We start from the raw sequence: 12,219 nt of genomic DNA, 5'->3' as shown, positions 1-12,219 counted from the left end.
TACCCCTATCATGCCCGCTCCAGATAGCATAGGCAATATGTCCCAGAAAGCTTGGGATCACAAGACCATCAGCTGGACCCCCGGGAACTGGGGTCTTCACGATCGAGTCATCCTCTCCAGCACTCATCGAGTGCTTGCTGCTACCTGAAATTACAGTAAACTCATTTCAGAATATTCGTATATTTTCTACTAATCATGAATAAATCACATAATAATAACTAAATTTAAAATTCTCACCCGAAGACGACCCTGCTGCAGCAAAACATCCGTCTCGACCCCTCGTCACTGTCCCACGAGGTACTGGGACAGAATCAGCACTCTGGGGAGGCATAGACTCATCTCCGTCCATCTCCACATCATCCGCCACCTCCTGACGTCCAACGCGCTCGTCGTGTGCAGTCTGTGCCCTTTGGGCATCCTCCATCAATCTCTGCTTCGTCCGCAGCTGTAGACACCGGGGTCGGAGGACCAATGAAGAAAAATTATAAAAAGGGATCCAAATCAGTCGATTGAAATAAATGATGAGTCAATAAAAATAATAATAATAATAAAACATTGTTCGAAGGAACCGTGGAGACCGGTTTGATCGAATTCGGAAATCGAATCGAGATGACGGGCGAATCGGTTCCGCGAGTGAAATCTTAAATCATCTCGCCGAGTTCGGGGTATTTCACACCCTTTTCTTACTAATTTTATTATTAATAAAATCTCGGGATGATAGAGGGTTTTATTTTGGTATTCGAGCAATCCAAAGAATATATATATATATGGTTTTGTAAAAGGATCAATTTTATAAAAGCTAATAAAATCGGTTTTGACGAAAATCAATCGTTATTGATTTTGGTTGTTTTTAGATGTATTTTATTTAGTTAAACTTATTTATTTTTTTTAGTATATATAAACGCGGCCCCGTCGGGGCCGGTATTTACGTCACGGGCCGTTGGACGGCCCGTGACGAGGGTTGGGCCGCCCATGCCCAGCCCTCCCTGCACTTGGCATTCGGCCAAGTGCAGCAAATGCACTTGGCCGAATGCCAAGTGCATTTGTTAGCTTTTATTAAAAAAAAATAAAAATAAAAATAAAAAATAAAAAAATAAAAAAAAATGAAATAACAAATAATAATCATAATGATAATAATAATAATCATAACAATAAAGTCATCTAGCTTACCTTTGGCTCCAAGTTGTCTTGGAGCAAAAAATAAATTATGTTTGGGGCTCCATATGTCTATAAATAGGATGGAGTCCCAAGGCATTAGAGAGGAGAAAAAAAAACCCGAACCCCTAGAAAAATTCCCCGAGACCTGAACGAAGCAAAAACACAAAAAAAATCCGACTCAAAACACTATCAATCGACTTGATTTGGCATCCCTATTACCGATTGAGAGGTAATAATCCGAGGAACTAGACCCGTTTATTTATTCATCTCTTTTTATTGTTTGAATCTATTTATTTATTGGTTTTTTACACTTTTATTGTTTAGATTTGTTAAGTTAATTTTTGGTTTTGCATTTGAACAAGTATTTGATTTTAGTTTTGAAATAAAAACTTCGTTTGGATCCCAATACGAACCGTGACCCGATTCAAGGGTAGTTCGGGATCCAAACGTCGTAGATCCGTTGTTTTATAAATGTTTTGAACCGTTATTTTCAATAAAACGTCGTTTTAGAATTCTCCGTTACAAACCATGACCCCATTTGGGGTAGTTTGGAGGCTAAAATGATAAAATAGAGTAGATCTAATGTTTTTGATAAATCTGGAAATTATAGGAGCTGTTCTGTAATTATTCGTTTTTTGTCACTAAAGGCAGTTTACCGACGGAATTTCCGTCGGTAAATCTGCTGAAATTTTAAAAATACTCTTTTAAGCCCATTTTCTTAACTTTTGGATATTTGGTCCCTTGTATATGTATATGTGATTATGTAATTATTTTATTAAAATTATTTTTGGGGTATATAATTATTATCTACATATTATATATCTATTTATGCTATGTTAAAAATTTAATTCATATTAGTTTGGTTTCGTAAATTATATATAAGTATATATGTATAGTTTTTGTGACTTTTTGGGATGATTAATTAGTTTTTGGGTTATGATGTAAATATTGTTTTTGAACCAAAGGTTATTTTCTTATTTGTGAACTTTCTTCGTCATTTTTACATATTTTGGTTATAATATATCATACTTAGCTATATTATATGGTATTCTTTACTTGGTTTTCAAAGTTATATGTATATCATTATTTTTATCTATATATATATATATATTCTTTTCCTTATTCTTTTGGCATTTAGGGACATGTATTTTAAATTGGTTTTCAATTGATGAAATTTTGGTTTAGTTGGTTTATTGTTGTAATTATGATAATGTTCAAGTAAGGTTCAATTGAGTGATAAAAGGGGAAAGTAAAATCACAAAAAGAGAGTTTAATTTGCTTATTTAAACTTAAGTTTTCTAGATATCCCTAAAGTGTAAATAACGTTTTCTTGACGTTTTTAAACCGTTTCCTAAAACATCACGTGTTAAAACCTTAATTCGTTCCAACGACGGATTAAGTGAACCTTGTAATTAAAATCGTTTTCGTTGTAAATAATAGAATTTTGAATCGTTTTCTTAACTAAATGTTTTTTGTACAAAATAAAATGACTTGTATGCCTAATCACGCTTTTAGATTAAAAATGTTTGCTCAAATGTTTTCAAAACGCTCGAGTCGTTCCAACGGCGATTCGAGTGAACGTTATTAATGGGGTTTTTGAAACGTACCTAAATCGTTCCAACGGCGATTAAGGTACGAACCATGTAAATAAACTCATTTTTGGGAAGTGAGTTTAGTTTAGAGATAGTGTAAAGTATAAATCACACTGTGAATAAATCAATTCTTTCTTCTCCCCCTCTCTCTCCTATGTATTTGGAATTTATGCAAATGGGTGATTCTTTACTAAAATGGCTTTCAATAATATATGCTCAAAACGGTTTTCAAAACGAGAAAGAAAAGGTTTCAAATGAATTTTAAACTTAAAGAAATATGCGATTAGTCTGTTATCGCCTAACACGCTGAGTAGGAGGCCGGTGGTTCATAACTGGGCGATGTCGGGGTGCCTAGTAGCCTTTCTCCGGAAAGGAGCTAGCCTTCTCGGCTCGTACCTAAGTTTCCCGAACCCTCACCGGTCTCCCGCAAGGGATCGGTGTTCATTTTCCCATTCGTGGGTGGCGACTCTTCCATACTCCGAGCTCCGGTCCTGTCGAGCAGCTTGATTCCACGATTGGTTGCTTTCGGCGCCAATCACCGCTTACGTCGCTATGAGGTGTCCACCCCCCGGTCCGCCCAGGAGATTAGGCCACGGCACCTCGTCTAACAAGTGGCGACTCTGCTGGGGAAGCGAGAAATTTGATTCCGGAAGGCGTGTATTAAGCCCTTAACGGGGACGGATCGTATTATTTCTTTTCGTATGCATTCATAAGCATTATTGCAAACCTTTTGGGTAATTTCCGCGAAACCTCTAGCGAGAGTCCATTCGTCGCTCGAAAGAGGCTAGTGTAAGTTCCCCCTTACAGTAAGGCGCCAAAGGGTCCCCATCCATTCGTTAGGGGCGAATTTGTGCGGTCCTGTGAGGTCCCGCGATCAGCCGTGTCAGCATATAGTAGCCTTAGAAGTTGCCATAGGATTACCCGTTACTATTTTTGATGTGATAAATGAATCAGTTCGTGTTTTCAAATTGCCATGATACGTGTCTAATCCTAAAATATGTAAAGAAAATGAAACGATACGTTAATATATACTCTTAAACCGATATACAAACTACCCCAAAACGTCGAAACGATTCGAACTAAAGACGACTTAGTCATCTCGTATGAATGAACTTGTGTGACCCGCCTGGTCCCTTTCCGTGTCCCGAAGAAGGCACATGTTCAGGAAATACGTTATGATGTAAGCACGTATTAATACGAATTGGCTTGGTATTAAGGATAGTTATATCTCGATTCAAAAGACTATATTAACAGTAGCCGTTATTCACATTCTTTAAATAGGTTGGGATAAAACGAGATTATGACAGAACGAAAACAAAGAACATTTCTATTTCGAATGACCCCGTGGTAACATAAAGAGTTTCGCAAACGTGGCCCGTCCCTTCCGAATAAAAGACGAGCTCTTACGTTATGCCTTGTGTTGTTCTTAAGAGAAATGGACGTGTCCGCGAAAGTGACTAAGAAAAGAAAAGCAAAAATAAACAAACGACCAAAGTCATTCTGTATCTACGATGTATATCCATCCCGAGGGTAGTTAAAGAAAATGAACCAATGCCGTTAAATACGTGCCTCGAGCCGGTATGTACGCCGTTTAAAATCATAAAGCTGAATTAAGCTAAAACCGCATAATTGCGCCATATGGACGAGACTGTGGGTTTGATTAATGGCTCGATCATTTCAACCGTTACCAAAACTACAAGAAGTATGGCCCGATCTGCGTGTTTGCTTGACTCGTGCCTAACTAAAAAAAATGGTAATATCCCTGCTTCGAATAAGCATGCGATTCAACGAAAAGTTGATTTTCTATAACCACGCTAGGGCGATATATCCCGTAGATTGGAAGGAATAAAAAGATGTTAATAACCGAAAGATTATCGTACGCTCGAATAAGACTCGCCGTCTTTTCACGTAGCTAAAACGAGCAAGCGGATTCTTGACGCTAAAAACAAACACGTTACGTGATGAGTCCGTTCCTTAAAAGTGCTTTCATCACTAAATAAACACGTGGTTACGTCTCTCGATAGATCCAAAAAGATCCCGTTGTAATCCAAAAATCGAGACACGAACCCACGCGAATAAAAGGGAACGGGTCATTGTCAATAATGAACGATTGAACCAGAAGAATAACTCGTACCACGTCTAAATCCGAGATACGCTCAAAAGGGAATCAAAACCCGAACTAATGCATCTCGCAAAATGACAAAAGACGAGTTGTTCGAAAGAACAATCCATTTGGTCGATATCTTAGTCACTAAACGTTGATATGTCAAAACGAACTGTATTGTCTGATGGATGATTTACTTTTTCCGCAATAATCGACGGCATCACGCGTCCCCTGGACCGCAAGGTGAGCCCCAAACCAAAATCCTAGGAAAGAGACTTGGACCATCGAGTGTGTGGAGGAATAAGGGTGGAAGAGAGATGTTGTGATACGTGTAATTAGACTGACGTTTGTTCTTCTTATCTTATATATCCGTAAATAAATAAACGCACACACCATGACTCATGCATATAAATCATGCATACATACTGAAACGAGTATTGCTTACGCAGACGTCACCATTAAGCGGTTGTGGTTTCGCGAGAGTAACCGGCTAGTCAGGCAGTTTGATCAGTTACAGATAGCCAGTTCCGAATCAGCAGTTGTGACGTCCGAATCATCGTTGTCCGAATCAGCTCAGTCTTCGGTTAGTATGTCTACGCCAGATGAGAGAATATCAGGGTTAGAAAGAGTGGTAAACAACCTCAACGATCAGTTAACCGCAATTTTAGTCCAGCTGGACGAGCTTGCAATTAAGAGTAACAAGAGTGGCGGTAAACCAGCTGAGAACATTGTGAGCACGGGTCCCCGTTTTAGAGATAACTATCAGGATTGCGTAACAAGTAGTTTGGGGAAGAGAAAGAAAAGGGAAGAGGAATGGAAGCAGCACATCACTCAGGAAGTGCATGATCTACGCGGGGTAGGCTCCGGGAGTCAGGATTTTTATAACTTGAAGAACTGCTTATCGACGACTGCTTTGCCTTTGAAATTCCAACTCCCGGACATGAAGAAGTTCGATGGAACTGGGATCCTACCGCCCATGTGAACCAATATGTGGCAGCAATGAAGCACATAATTCTGATGGAGGAACAGATCCTAGGGTTGTTCAGTGCCTATCTAGAAGGAGTTGCCCTTGTGTGGTTTCATGCATTGCCGCTGGGAACGAAGAGAGATTGGAAAGAACTGGCGAAGGCATTCATCACCCAATATAGCTTCAACACTATGTTTGAGGTTACTTTGAGGGAGCTAGAAAGCACCAAGCAGCAGGTTGGGGAGTCTTTGTCCGACTTTGTGAGTAGGTGGAGAGCTAAGGTAGCAATTATGAAACAGAAGCCGTCGGAGCAGGATCAGATCCGGGTGGTAATCAGCAATACTTTGCCGTATGTTAAGAATAAGTTGTGGTGTATGCCTTTCACCGATTTCAATCAGATGTATAGTTGCGCCTTGATAGTTAAGGGGGATGGTGAGCCGAAGAAAGCTTATACCAAGTGGACAAAGTCTGGATATGGTGCCGGAGGGCCAAGCGTGAGTACAGAGTCGGCCGCAGTGAAAGTGCTTGATCTTAATGCTATCAAGAAGAGGCAGTTCGCCAAGTTTGATCAGACCTACGCAAAAGTTTTCGAACGATTGTAGAAAAAGGGATTGTTGAAAGCCCTCGCTCCTTATAGCAAAGCACCGCCTACTCTGCAGATACAAGCTAGGGGATACTGCGAGTTCCACAGTAATTATGGGCACACTATTGAGAACTGCAAGAGACTGAAACACGAGATTCAGGATTTGATTGAGGAAAAGAAGATAGATGATTCTTCGTCAGCAAACCCTTCCACTAGGCGTAATCCCTTGCCTAACCATAGGGTGAGCATGATCGGGTCTGGGCTCGAAGAGAGTTTGATTGTGGAACCCTTCGGGGAAGACGAGGAGGAGTTGTTGGACTCTGATGAGAAGAATAATATGGGAAATGGTTTGTATGTGTCGGCTTTGGAAGAGGAGCCAACGGAAGAAGTGATGGATGATGGAACTAAAGCTGAGAAAACCGAGGAAGTATCATCTCGGAGGATCATGCCTGTGTTGAAACTGTTTAGTGGGGTAGAAGACCCCGAAGCTCATTTGTATGGATACGTGTGCGCTATGTTTGGGGAGCCATACAAAGTGGAAGAAGTCGCTCCATGGTTCTATCTCTCGCTGGTGGGCGAACCTTTGAAGTGGTTTCAATCGCTACCTGACTCGATTAAGCATGATTGGTCACTGATGTCAAGCTTGTTTTTGGTGAAGTATCGAAAAGCCCAAACACAGGTGGGGGAACATAGCGCGATGCAAATTGGGCCTATCAAACGTCCGTTTCCGACTGTCAGCAAGTATAATGAAGGCAAAGACCCCATGGAGCACTTGCATTTTTACCTATCCGCTATGGGTCCTTTGGGCTTCAAAGAGGACGAAATCACGAGTTTGTTTTGCAACTCGTTGGCGGGAGAGTCACTAGTGTGGTATATGTCTCTTCCGATGAACGTTAAAGTGAATTGGGCTGAAATGACTAAGAGATTCATCAAGAAGTACACCGCAGGGGGATACCCAGAGGAAGTGCCGATGTTACCCGATGAGGAGACACCTGAGGCGGTGTTAACCATGGCTAAGTACAAAGGAGGTGAGAACCCCATCGACCACATAAACTGTTTCCGTGCCTACATGTTTGACGCAAGACTCTATCGAAGTGAGTTGGTTCAGCATTTTCCAAAGACACTCATAGGAGAAGCTTTGATGTGGCACCGAATGCTCTCGGCAAAGGCAAAAGGGGACTGGGGGTCCCTCATGGAGGCTTTCGTGTAGAGATATGAGATGTACATCCCGTGGACTGGGTCGTTGGAAGATTTAGAAAGGATCAAGCAATTTCTCGAGGAAGCATTCGTGGATTATGCTAGGAGATGGAGGTTCAAGTATGCCTCATGTTGGGTCACCTTGAGCGATCAGGAGCAACTCATGTGTATCCGAAGGGGTGCTATTCCACTCGTCGCTAGAAGAATGAATGGAGTGTTCCTCAGGGACTATGAAGAACTGATAGGCTGGGCTCGGTATGGATCGTCGGACCCTTCCTACGTAAATCTGAACGTCCCTCACGTAATGGATCTGATGGTCGTGGATATTTGGGGAAGTTCCTCCGACGAGGAGGGTATCAATCAGAGAGTTCCGATCAACATCTGGGATGAGTCTGATGATGAGCTGGAAATGGCTGCTAGCACCGAAGGAAAGATTCTGCCAGGTTTTGAGATCTTCAATGATGTAACCGACTGGGGCAAAGGAAAGGCAAGCTGCTTCATAGAGGGGATCATGATGCTTGACCTGAATGCTGAGGAGCAGGTGATCACTATTGAGGCCACTGTGGGAGCGGTGGATGAGCCCAGTACCTCTAAGACTTATGAGAAACTCGAGAACCCTGTTGATGACGACTAGATTACCGCTTTGTTTGAATCTAATGATGTACTCACCAATACTATCAATGAAATGAATTCTGATTTTGCTTACTTGCTTGATGTTGATTCTGATCATTCCATGCATTCTCATTCATATAACATGCCTACATTTGAAATCAATACAATAGAAATATCAACTTTCAATCTTGGCACGAATGAAAATCCTAAACTTATACAAATTGCTCAAGAATTAACTATTGAAGAGAGGAAAGAATTTGAGAGAATAATTAAAAAAATACGAAATAGTGTTTGCTTGGACGTACGAAGACATGCCAGGAATCGATCAATCAATCGTAACTCACCGTATTCCAACATACCCCGATGCTAAGCCCGTGAAATAGAAACTTCGACGTATGAGGCCGGAATGGGCAGATAAGATCAGAGAGGCAGTGAAGAAGCGGTTGGAAGCAGGTTTCATCGAAGTAATCGACTATCCCCCTTGGGTCGCAAATGTAGTGCCAATCACAAAAGGACGGTAAAGTGAGAATGTGCATCGACTATAGAGATCTCAACAAGGCTTGCCCCAAAGATGAATTCGCATTACCTCACATTGACGTATTGATCGACAGTGCAACATCAAGCGTCTTACACACGAATGTGGATGGCTTCATGGGCTACATGCAAGTTCAGATGGCCGAAAAACACAAAGCGAAAACTTCGTTCACCACTGAATGGGGAACATGCTGCTATCGAGTTATGCCATTTGGATTGAAAAATGTTGGAGCAACTTATCAACGGATGGCTACGGCACTGTTCCACGATATGATACGCCAAGAGGTGGAAGTCTATATGGACGACATGATGGTCAAATCGGAGACGAGAGAGGGGCATTTCGCTGCACTAGAGAAGTTTTTGGCCCGAATTGCAGAATTCAAACTAAGGTTGAACCCGAAGAAGTGATTCTTTGGCGTTTCATCGGGGAAGATCTTAGGCTATGTGATCAGTAACAAGGGGATTGAGGTGGATCCCGACAAGGTAAAGGCCATACAGGAAATTCCATCACCCAAGAATGAGAAAGAAGTTAGAGGATTTCTAGGGTAGGTTCAGTGTATCAGTCGGTTCATAGCACGACTCACTGCGATCTGCGATCCGATCTTTAAGCTGCTACGGAAAGATCAACCAACGGCTTGGAATGATAAGTGCCAGCAAGCATTGGAGAGTGTCCGGAACTATCTGTCTAATCCACCGGTTTAAAGACCGCCTAAACTTGGAAAACCGCTTCTCCTCTATGTAGCAATCGATGAGCGATCTATTGGGGCAATGCTGGCCCAAGAAGGGGACACCGGTGTGGAACACGCGGAGTATTATCTGAGTAATAAGTTCCTGGAATACGAGCTTAAGTATAACATGATCAAAAAGACGTGCGTGGCAGTAGTATGGCCAACAAAGAAGCTACGGCACTATTTTCAATCTTACAAAGTGATCATTATTTCTTGGATGGATCTCGTGAAGTATCTGTACCGAACTCCGTCTCTAACAGGGAAGCTAGCCCGATGGTTGTTGCTCTTGTCCGAATTTGACATCGAATATGTAACGAAAAAGGTTATTAAGAGAAGAGCCGTAGCGGAATTTCTGGCCAATCAGCCCCTAAATGCGGAAGAGGAAGAGATAAACTATGATTTCCCCGATGAGCACTTGAACGCGATAGAAGTTATACCGTGGAAAATGTTCTTCGATGGAGCAGTTGACTCGAATGGAGCCGGAGTAGGAGTGCTACTTATCTCACCAGAAGGAGAAAGGTTCCTAATGGCAAAGAAGTTATCCTTCCCTCTCACCAATAATATGGCCGAATATGAAGCATGCATCTATGGGTTAGAGTCGTTAGCAGCACTGGGAGGATCATATGTTGAAATCTGGGGCGACTCAAAACTGATTATCGAACAAGCGCAGGGAAACTGGGAAGTAAGGGAGGAAAGGTTGCATCCATACCTAGACCAGTTGGAGGGATTAGCGCAGAGATTCAGCGAGTGTCGTTTTTATCACATTCCTCGAGCGCAGAACCAGGCAGCGGATGCTTTGGCCACTTTGGTATCAGTATGGGATAACCCTCGGAACCTTGCCTCGAAGCCTTTGGTATTGAAGAGGTCTCACAAACTATGCTACGAAGATGTAATGCTGTTGGGGGCAGATGAAAAGCCTTGGTATTTCGATATCGTAAACTTCATAAAGAGTGGAACATACCCGGCAGAATCAGAACTTAGGGATCAGGCTGTGATTAGAAGGTTAGCTCAGCAGTTCGTCATCCACAACGACTTGCTTTACAAAAGGCACACCGATGGTTTACAATTGAGGTGCTTGGATGCGGGAGAAGCCCGTGAGGCAATGGAGTCAGTACACTCGGGAATTTGTGGGGCCCATATGGGAGGAGCAGCATTGGCAAAGAAAATCATAAGGCAAGGCTTCTATTGGCTCACCATGGAAAGAGATTGTAACGAGTATGCGAAGAAATGCCACGATTGTCAAATCCACGGAGATTATAATCACTTACCGGCTATGGAATTGCACGTGTTAGCACCCATTTGGCCGTTTGCGGCTTGGGGCATTGATATCATCGGGGAGGTGAGGCCTAATGCATCAAACGGACACAAATTCATTGCAGTCGCCATTGATTACTTCACCAAGTGGGTAGAGGCAGAATCATTTAGCAAGTTGGGGTCTAAACAGATGAGGAAGTTCATTGAAAAGCACTTGATCACCAGGTTCGGAGTGCCTCATCACATGATCACGGATAATGGGGTCCAGTTTCAAGGAGAAGTGAAAAGTCTATTCCAAGAATACGGTATTGAGCATCATAGGTCTTCTCCATATCGCCCTCAAGCTAACGGGGCAGTAGAAGCGGCAAATAAGAACCTTGAGAGGATCCTTGTAAAGACAGTGGAGTCGCATCGGAATTGGCACGAGCAGCTTCCACTTGCTTTGTGGGCCTATCGCACCACCATTAGAACATCTACCGGGGCAACGCCGTTCTCCCAATTGAGATTGAAAAGTGATCGTTGAGAATCGCAGTAGAAGTAGAGATTCCCGAGACGGAATGGGTGAAGAAGCGATATGAACAGTTGGCGTTGGTGGACGAGAAAAGGATGGAGGCTCTTTACCATGTGCAGTTATATCAAAGAAGGATGGCTCGGGCCTTCAACAAAAAGGTCAAGGCCAGCCCTATCAAAGAAGGAGACATGGTGCTGAAACAGATCTGAATGACGCGCACCGACCCTAGGGGCAAGTTTAGGCCAAACTGGGAAGGACCGTTTCTCGTGAAGAAGATCCTAAGCAAAGGGGCAGTGAAACTAACCATGATGGATGGCATTGAGTTCTCCGAACCTACCAATCTGGATAGGCTTAAGAAATACTTTTCGTAAAAAAAAGAAATAAAAATTCCCGATAGGTTGAAAACTCGCAAAGGGCGACCTATGCAACAATAAGGGACATCCCAATGAGTGAAAACCCAAGAGGGCGCTCATTTGAAAATTTTGGGATAATAAAAGGAGAGTTGAAAAATCGCTGGGACCTGAAAACCGAAAAAAGCCGGGTCCTGGTAACAGTAGTTATATCTTGAGCAATTATGGAAATAATGTGTAAGTGGCTAAGTATTTCTGTTGCTTGTAAATAAATAAAGGCATGAATATATTCGAAGAGAATGTTTGAAATGATTATGATCGACTAAATGCATGGTATTACAAGTCATGAGTTATACATTTCTTTTCCCCACGACCAAATAAAAAGCCTACACAAACATCTTTTTCACATATACCCACTATACATCACGGTAGTACTAATAAAGTCGTAAACCAAAACAACGATGGGACTATCAAGGAGGAGGAACCCCAAAGTCCCAAAAGCCCTCAAGCGAATCAAAGCCTCTGAAGTAAGGTGCCCACTCCTCGGCTAAGGCCTCATCGGCAACCCGATGACCCTTTACCGCAATCCGCAAACTCTCCTCAGTAGCTCGCTGGACCTCTATATCCAC

The sequence above is a fragment of the Euphorbia lathyris genome, chromosome 8, assembly GCF_963576675.1.
Source record: "Euphorbia lathyris chromosome 8, ddEupLath1.1, whole genome shotgun sequence".
NCBI lineage: Eukaryota > Viridiplantae > Streptophyta > Magnoliopsida > Malpighiales > Euphorbiaceae > Euphorbia > Euphorbia lathyris.
This window is presented reverse-complemented; position numbering follows the sequence as displayed.